The 10,184-nt window shown below is 37.0% G+C and overlaps 1 long non-coding RNA gene across 1 annotated transcript; it reads right to left on the bottom strand.

The window, feature by feature from the left end:
- On the bottom strand, positions 7,752–9,612 carry LOC108662124. The gene is made up of 2 exons (XR_001927905.1): positions 9,278–9,612; positions 7,752–9,197 (listed from the first exon to the last, which is right to left on the bottom strand). It is a non-coding gene; the product is annotated as an uncharacterized LOC108662124 (long non-coding RNA).

Here is a 10,184-nt window from a genome sequence, read left to right on the forward strand (position 1 = left end):
TAAAAATCTGACAACGCTCACCGTATAAGTAATGCCTCTAGATTTTCAATGCAAAGACTACTGTTGCCAACTCCAAATCGTGGGTAGGGTAATTCGTCTCATGCTTTTTCAGCTGCCGAGAAGCATAAGCTACTACTTTCTCATCTTGCATTAACACGCACCTTAATCCTAATTTAGAGGCATCACTGTACACCACAAATTCTTTCCCACTAACAGAAAGTGTCAAAACGGGAGTGGAGGTCAACCGGTTCTTCATCTCCTGAAATCGACTATCGTAAACGTCATCCCACTCAAATTTGACTCCTTTACGAGTCAGACGAGTTAGAGGAGCAGCTATCAATGAGAACCCTTGAACGAACCTCCTATAGTAAGCGATTAAACCAAAGAAACTTCAAATCTCTGTCATTGTTTTTGGTTGTTTTCACTGTAAGATTGCAATCTTTTTAGGATCGATATAAATTCTAGCTCCAAACACAACATGTCCCAAGAAAACCACTTCCTTCGACCATAACTTACATTTAGAAAACTTGGCATAAAGTTGTCTCTCGCGCTAGGTTTGCAGCACAATGCACAAATGAGTAGCATGTTCATCATCATCCTTCAATACATTAGGATATCATCTATGAACACTATCACGAATTTATCCAAGTACGGGTGGAACACCTTATTCATGAGGTCCATAAAAGCTGTCGGGGCATTTGTAGACTAAAAGGCATAACCAGAAACTCATAATGCCTATAACGAGTCCTGAAAGCAGTCTTGGGTACATCCTGCTCCTTGATCTTCAACTGATGATACCCAGACCTCAGATCAATCTTAAAAAACACCGTAGCACCCTGTAGTTGATAAAAAAGATCATTAATTTACGGTAAAAGGTATTTATTCTTGATGGTCACTCAGTTTAGCTGACGGTAGTCTATACATAACCGCAGAATGCCATCTTTCTTCTTTATAAACAAGACTGGTGCACCTCAGGGATAAGTACTAGGGTGAATAAAACCCTTATCTACTAATTCTTACAGATGAACTTTCAACTCCTTAAACTTCGCCGAAGGCATCCGATACAGAGGAATGGAAATAGGTGCGGTACCTGAAAGTAAATCAATAGTAAACTCAAACTCTCGATCAGGAGGTAGTCTCGGTAACTCATCCGAAAACACATCAGAGAACTTGTTTACTATTGGGACATCCTTTAACTTAGGTTCCCTTTTTGAGGTGTCAATCACATGTGCCAAATAAGCAGGATACCTTTTCCTCACTAGTTTCAAAGGTTTGATAGCTGAGATTACACAAGATGGTAATACTCCACATTCCCCTACAAATACAACCTCTACTCCCTCAGAATTTTGAAGTACAACTTCCTTCCTAAAACAATCCACTTTTGCCCGATGTGTAGTCAACCAATCCATACATAATGTCAAATCAAAATCCTAAATCTCTAAAGGAATTAAGTCAACTTTGAATTCTTCCTCACCAACTCTTATCCCACAATCTCTATAACAAGTGTTTCTAACCAACTGCTTTCCTAGAGGGGTATGAACTACTATTTCCTCCTCTAAAGGTGACATGTTTTTATCAAAAAAGGATGCAAATGTCGTGCTCACATAAGATCTATCCGAACCAGAATCAATTAAGACATAAGCATTTATTTCAGATACAAATATAGTACATGTCACTATACTGGGTCGGACTCGTGCCTCTTCCTTTGTCACAGTAAAAACTCTCGTCGGAGTATGAGTCTGTGGTCTAGAGGGTGGACGTGTGGGGGTATTACTCCCCACACCAGACCTCATCGCTACACCTTGTCTCGGTTGTGACCTAGAAGAATCTCTACTCTAAATCTCGGTGCGAACCTGGGGAGATGAAACAGCTGCAGTAGCTCATCTTAATTGCGAACAAGCATGTGACCTTGCTGACTACACTGAAAACACTGTACGGGCTCTCTACACTGCCTGGTATGAAATCTTCCACAATTTCAGCATTTGTCAAAACTCCTAGAACTCTTCCCAAGAGCACTCGTTGCTGATTTACTGAATCTAGGAGACTTTTGTTGCGACTGTTGAGATGGGGGTCGAGTAGATGCTACTGAATCAGTGGTAGCGCTCCCTGAAGCAGATGAATCTTTACTCTTTTTCGGTGGCTGACTAGATGATGTATTCAGATTCCTCCTCTTAGCAAACTCAGCCCGAATTCTCTGATTCTCAATCCCAAGTTTCTTAGCCCGTAGAGCCATCTGCACAACCTTTTTATACGGCTCCTTACTCGTTACTGTCATACGATCTTTGATTTCATTTCGGAGCCCTTCCTCAAAGAAATTAGCCTGATCCTGCTCAGTCTTCACCAGATCGGGGACATAAGACATTAGCTCTTTAAAACGAGCCTCATACTCCTCTATTGTCAAACTCCCTTGTTTCAGACTCAAGAATTCCCTATTCTTTTCCTTTGATGAAAATAAATATAATACTGACCGTCGAACTCTCGTAGAAAATTCGACAAGGTCAAAAGAGTAGTAGAACGAGATTTCACTGAGTTCCACCTAGTACGGGCCCTCTTCTCAAGCAATCTAGTGGCCACCATCAGTTTCATATCATCTTCTAGTTTCATATCAGTAAGTGTCTCCGATACTTGAATGATCCAATCCTTAGCTGCAAGTGCATCCAGATCACCCGTAAAAGAAATGCAACTGAGTTGCCTAGCCTCCTTAAGTTTCTTAGAAATAGAGACATCAGGCACTTGTGGTGGAACAAGAGGTGGTGGTGGTGGCACTGAAGGAGCGGCTGGAGGAACAGTAGGAGGAGCTTGACCAGCTTGAGCTTGGCCAATAATAGTAGTGAGAAAAGCTACCAATTCCTGAACTGCCTCAAGAAGCATGGCAGGAATACCAGGAATACCGATAGGTGGTGGAAGAGGTGGAGAATGTGGGGGAGTCTCAGTCTGTTCAGCAGCAGGTGTTGCCCGAAAAGTAGACGCAGTCGATTCTCCCTCTACAGGATCTGACTGACGATGTTGAGAACGGCCTCTTCCCCTCCCAACTAATCTAGAGAGAGGTGGGCGTCCACGTTGAGGAGGCATAATGATCCATAAGAAGAGACATAACGAATTTAAACAACTTTAGGTTCTATATGCAATTGTATGCATTCAACTTAATCTAATCTAACTTGGGGCCACATTGACACTGTAGTTTTTAAAATTGCTTTAAAACCAAAAGCTCTGATACCAATTGAATTGTCACGACTCTGTACTCCTTTCGAGCCTGCGACAATCGCCACGATGTCTCAATAAACATTCATTATCCGAAATGTCAACCGAAACCTCGTAAGGCTTTCGCATCAGTTTTACTTCTCCCTTGTGAGCAACAGTTATTAAATACCATGTTTTAAAGAAATATAGACTAATTTCAAATAAAAAACAATCAAAAAGTAATTTCTACTACACAGGGGTATTTTGGTCATTTTACCTAAAATTTTCGAACCCTTGTAAAAATATGATATACGAGTAATAAGCATCCATTTCATGTTTAAAAATAAGTTTCATTGTCTAATTCATCAATTTAAAGTGAAATTATAGCTATTCAAATTAAATAAAAATATTAAATAAAATATTTTATTTTCTTATAAAACAATATTTATAGAACTCTGCGTAAATAATTTTTGTAGTGTAAAAGCAAAATAAATTCATACATACAGTGGCACAGGTAGCCAAGTATACAAAATATTCTACAATGAAATGTGAACCCCCAAAATAAACAAATATGTACAAGAAGGTAGACCTTCAATTTCTAAGGATGTAAATCCAAAAATAGGTCTTCGACGAAATCAGCTATCTACAGACTATCTTGAGCCTGAAATGGGTAAAAAGAAGAGGTGAGTTTTTATAAACCCAGTGAGTAAGCAAAGTTCATCTACAACATCTAAAGCCGAGTAAATGGAGACAGTTAAATCATCCCATCATAATATGATTCATAACATTTAAAACTCATTTCAATTCATATAAAACAATTACATTTCATCAAAATAATCAACAAGGCTTATGATTCTCTTAAAAACTTGGCTTGTGCCAAAACTCATACTCGGGGACACCTTGGCCCGGGCATCCAACCGAGTCCGCCAAGGATGTTAAAACAACATATACCCATAAAACATGTTTTTACTTTTAAAATATAGTCATTCCTTGGTGTTGGCTGAGTTTCATCCTGACGTGGTGGTTCGGCGTGAAGTGAACTCTAAACTTACCTTACGAGATACCCTCTGCGCCTCTCATACTAAGGTAAAATATAACGGGGTTTACCATGCCCTTCTAATAGGTTGGTCCACGAAACTCGCCCACTATAATAAGCTAATCAAATAACCCACCAAATCAATAAAAATTTCAACAGCATGACATGGTTAATATAATATTACCCAGCCTGTCAAGGTAAAAAAAAACAGTTTATATAATCCACAAACCACAAATCCAGCCATGCATGCCATCACATTGTCATAAGCCATCAATTCAAACCATATATATATATAGATAACACAAGTATTTCGTCTCCACTTACTCAATTTCCAAAACCAGTATTCAATTTCAAAACAAGTTATAAATCTCATTTCGTTTAACCAACACTTAACTTATAAAACATAAAAATCTACGGTTTAAGTTCATTATTCTTTAAAATCATAAAAACGAGTATAAGCTACTTTAGATAGTTAAGATGAACATTTGATTACTCACTATAATGGGAATTTGGAGTGGTAGGAGTACTCCTATTCTCGGTCCTCCAGCACGATATCTTTGCCCTTATCGGGGGGTTCAACACCTATCCATAATACACGGCACGTAATTCAATACATTGTTGTCAAATTGTTATAAAACTATTTCAGACTCTATATGAATGCATGAAGTTGAATGAGAAATGTTCGGATAGTCACTCAAAGACGGTGTTCTACGTAGATTCAATTGTGATCGGAAGGAATTTGTATTCGACCTAATTCGAACTATACACCATTGATTTGACCAAAACATCCGATTCAACTCTAAATATATTCATTACACTTCCAATAATCTAATACACCGAAGCATTACAATGAACTTGATTTTTGACTAACTTCACCATTTTTCGAAATTCATTCTGATTCTGAACTAACATACTAATCAATGTCTACACAGTCTCATAAATCCATATATATCATTAGGAATCAAATCCAAGTCCATTTACTATGATTTTCTCAGTTTCCATCAAGCCATTTTCTAAAGGAACTATACTTTTCAATAATCGGTTTCGATATTCAACATCATAATTCATCAATTCCTAGCTAAATAACATGAATTACAACCAAATCCATCATCAACATGTGCTATAGAAAATTCGGCCAAATGAGGGTGGTTGAAGAATATGTGATTTTCTTACTTATTTTTCCTTCCAAACATCACAAAATGACTAAAAACACTAGGATATTATGAAATCTAGCAAAATTCATCACCAAAACTTCTCTCTCTAGGTTTGGCTAGCAAAGGTTCCCTCTTGAAAACTTGAATTTCAGCCATGGAGAATGAAAAAGAATGCATGCGAAAGGTAGATCACAAGCTAAAATAAAAAAAATCTTACCTTTACTTGCTTGATTTCTTGAAATCCAACAATCTATCTTCGATTTTTCCTTCCTAGGGTTTGTTCTTCTCTTTTTCTCTTTGTTCCCTTGCTTGGCCGGCCATAAGAGTGTGAATGTGAGGGTTTTAAGTAAGTTTATATAGGCAATTAAAATAATATTAAAGCTTGACACTTGTCACCTTTTAATTGGTCCATGTTTAATAACTTAACAATTAAGCATTTCATTCCCACCACATATAATCTCTCACTTAAAAAAATAATGGGTGAAATTCATGAGTTTGACAAGTGTCATGGTGGTGTGAAATTCCAAAATTTCCAATTTCGTCCTCATGGACACTTAAAATGATCGTTTTGCCTCTATGTTCGGAAAAATATTGAAATTGAAAATTTTCACTTTTCAAATTCAAATTATGCTCTAATCAATCAAATTTAGTCAAAATATCATCCAACATTCCAATTTTGCCTTTGAGTGGCAAAATGACCATTTTGCCCCTACGTTATGAAAATTCCCGATTGGACTCCAAATCAATCCTCGAACTTCAAATCACCATATTAAGACATTCTAAGGTTCAATAACTCTCAAATACATCCTAAAATCTCTATTCAAACTTGTTCGAGGTTTTAATCGACTTAATTGTACCACTAGGTACGATATCGACTTTTAACGATTTTTCGAGGCATCCAAGTATGCAGACATGCTATCAAGTACATGAATGACATGGCAAGTATATTATAGAGCTGGGCTTGACATTAAAAGTCAAGTTTTGTGACATTCACAAAGTGCTATTCACCCCATTTTAGCACACTTCTTTGGGACCAACATCGTTTTGCTAAAATCTTTCCTTCTATTATCTCTGAAAATCAAAGCAGGTTTGTTGGTGGCAGGCCTATTAGTGTTAATATTTTATAGGCATAGGAGTTGATTGGGAAAATTGATCAAAAAGCTAAAGGAGGTAATGTAGCTCTTAAGTTGACATGATGAAAGCTTATGATCCTCTTAACTTGGAGTTTTTATATATAATGATGTAGCAGTTTAGGTTTAATAACCAATGGATAAATATGATTCAGAAGTGCATTTAGAATTGTTTGTTCTCTTTGTTGATAAATGGCAAGTCCGTGGGCTATTTTAAATCAGAGAGACACTTGCGACAAGGTGACTTTATTTCTCCTCTTTTATTCATTTTAGTAGTTGAATATTTATCTCGAGGATTGAATGCCTTATTCTCTCAATTCTTTTCTCTTCGTTATTATGCTGGCTGCCCAATGTCAATAAGCCATTTAGCATTTGCAGATGATGTGATGATATTCACTAATGGCAATAAATTGGCATTGTTGAAAATTCTGTCTTTCTTGCAAGAATATGAACAAGTCCCTAGGTAGCATATAAACCATCAAGAGAGTTGTTTCATTACTCACAATAATGCAGCAAATACTAAAAGGCAAATAGTTTCGTAAGCTACAAGGTTCACTCATAAATGTTGTAACGACCTTCTCCCCGATCATTACCGGCGTCCGAGACTTATGAGTGAACCTACCAAATCCCGAACAAGACTTAGTTGAGATTCCTGCTATTTAGTTTGGATATTTTAATGCGTATACAGTCGACTTGTAATAATATTGCCGATTGCTTAAGTAGAATAAAAGGTTGTCATTAAGACATAGCGACCAAATAACCATTGTCTAATTCTAGTAAGTTTTAAGACAAACTTAAGGTTTTAGCAATACATTATAGATAAACTAATAAATTTTATAAGTCTAATTGTTTTACACAACACGACCCTTATGCAGCGGAGCGACTCGGAGTGGAAGTCTAAGAGATGCCATTACCTACGTCGTAGCAAATCAAAATAATGCTAGGACAATACACTTGAATTGATCACTTATCTACAAAAGGAAGATAAAGGGGGTGAGTCTCACAGACTCAGTTATCATCAGCTCCGTGAGCAAGGCGTAGATGGGAAACAAGCTAAGGACAAAATATTTGAACATAAAAAATATAAGAGTATATGTAAACAATTTTGGTCAAAAGGGAGATTTGTGCCGTACATGTAAAAACCAATAATTTTAATGCAAGATAATCGTTTAAATCAAGTATTGAAGCTAATACAATTAAAGATTTCTACCAATGAAATCATTTAACAACTTTACTTAAAGCGAATAAGTATAATCATGCATGCTCTCGTAGAATCAAACATTACTAAAACTTATACACAAGTTCGTAAATCATCTCGTCCGCGAAGAGTTTAAAAACAAAATCACTGTATAAACAACGAAGCTACGAAACAACTTGTCATTCTCACCATGCGAAAGAATTCGTGTTAAAAAAAAAAACCCCAAAGAGACATCACTCTTGAGTAGGTAATCATAGTAAATCACTCATGGACCCGCTTCCACGTAATAACAATCTGGGAGGTTCTCCTCCACTGGATTCCCACAACCATGGTAGTCTCAACGATATTGGCCGACATCGAAGAAATCAGGTGGTCGTAACCACGTATAATAACTTGTGGCCTAGCCACATATATACATCGCAGACCATGGCCCCAGCCACATCTAGCAGGCTATTCGCGATCCAAAGGTTCTTTATCTAGATCTAACTTGTGCACAAGTGTCATATTATCTCGATGTGACATTCGACCTACTCTCAAATCTCCCGGTTTGATAAAACCATTTAAAAATCAAGTTGGGTTCTCAAAAGCTCATTTCAAAACCACTTCCAAAATATTCAACAGATAACATGATAAAACCCCTTTATAAGACTTTATAATATAAAGCCTTTGCATGAGGTTAAAATATCAATTAGCATGGTGAATATGTGATTTATTCATGAATGCACATCACACAAACCATAAGGTACATTTTGACATAAATTGTAGTAAAACGCTTGTTTCCTGGTTTCAAAACCCTTTACATATGTAGTTAATATATACATATATACAAAACCTTTCTCAAAGCATGGCATTCACAAGCCTAACAGTCTACCAACTCATGCTGTCCACAAATTGCATTTAAAGTAAACCAGCACGTATATCGATATATAGTTATGGGAATTTTAAAACGAACACCCCTTACTCACTTCACAATAGCGGGACACTACATCACTATCGATTTGGGTGCGTATCTAGCTAATTCTACTTGCCGATCACCTGTTACCTCCTCCGGCATGCCACCACAGTACATTTTCCTTACCTATACACTTCCTAGCAACCATTCAAACCCAATACACTTAATTATACTTGAAAATGGGCAGCATATCAATCAATAAATCCTTAACCTAATTTCATAGTTTTCATCCACATTATGCATAATCATTTAACATACAATCCACATACTTTCAACCAACCAAAGTCAACACAACACAATGTAGTCACATTGCATGCTTACCTCTCGATTTTAGCTTGAATTCCACATATAGTTCACCATTTCCTCACATCTTTGGTCATTATTGTTGCCACAAGTATAGACAATTAATACACATCTCATTTCCTTTGTCTACTTGTGATTTCAAGACTAAAACACTTACCCATTGCTTATCTAGTTCAAAATCACCATGCATTCCAAGATCCACCTACATGCATGCATCTGGTTCTTGAATGCTTGAAAATTCTTGCTACCACAAGCAAAATTTCACATTATAATCGGTGCAAGAAGCATGCATTCAAAAAAAATGATGATTTTTACCTTCCTTACCTTGGGATCTCTAACCCGAACCACTAAGGTCTCTTTAAGCTCCAACAATGGCATGTATGAGGAGGAAAACCTCTAAGCTTTTCTCCAACTCCTCCAAAGTCGAGCCTGCCTTTTAGCTTTCCTTCTTTCTCCCTTCTCATTTCTCCTTTCTTTCTTTTTCTTTTCTTCTTTCTTTCAAGCCGATTCTTTTTCTTTCTTTCTTCTCAACTTCTCCTTTCCTCTCGAGTGGAAACTTCACAAAGCCATTTCCTCTTCATTTTTTTTCCAAATGGGCGGACCTCTCAAGGCAAACTCACTTGTTTACTCTTTCTTTGGTATGGGTGGATATCACAAGAAATGAGTTTGAAATGGTCTTGTGAAAGCCTTTTTTTCTTTTCCTTTTCTTTCATGGGCGGATTACCCAAGGTTTGGCAACTTTTGGCATTTTTCTTTACATGTCATGCCATTCAATTCCTCACTTTATTATTAACGCCACTTTCCATTGGTGGCTTGTGCATGCAAGGTTTCCTTATCCACTCCTTTATCCTTTGGTTAAATTACCTTACCCATGCGTTGATTCACATGGTATTTTTTTTGGTTTATTTCATTTGCATTTCATTTGACATGCATTTCCTTTTTATGCACCACCTTATTCCTCCAATCACATTTCATGCACGAGCTTCACTTTATATTTTATTGGGTCACTTATTAAACCATTCAAGTCACATGCATCCCACATATTTCTTTCCCCATTTGGCCACCTAATGCACGAATCTCATTACATGCAATAAACATAGTCTTATTCTTCCTTTTACTTCACATGGTGGGGGCCTCACATGTTCTCCACTAACTTCTCCTTTTTGCATGCTATAACTTGCATGTAATAGTAAATTCACATGCACATCTCATTATGCCACATAATCTAACT

Source organism: Theobroma cacao, chromosome 5 (assembly GCF_000208745.1).
Source record: "Theobroma cacao cultivar B97-61/B2 chromosome 5, Criollo_cocoa_genome_V2, whole genome shotgun sequence".
Lineage (NCBI taxonomy): Eukaryota > Viridiplantae > Streptophyta > Magnoliopsida > Malvales > Malvaceae > Theobroma > Theobroma cacao.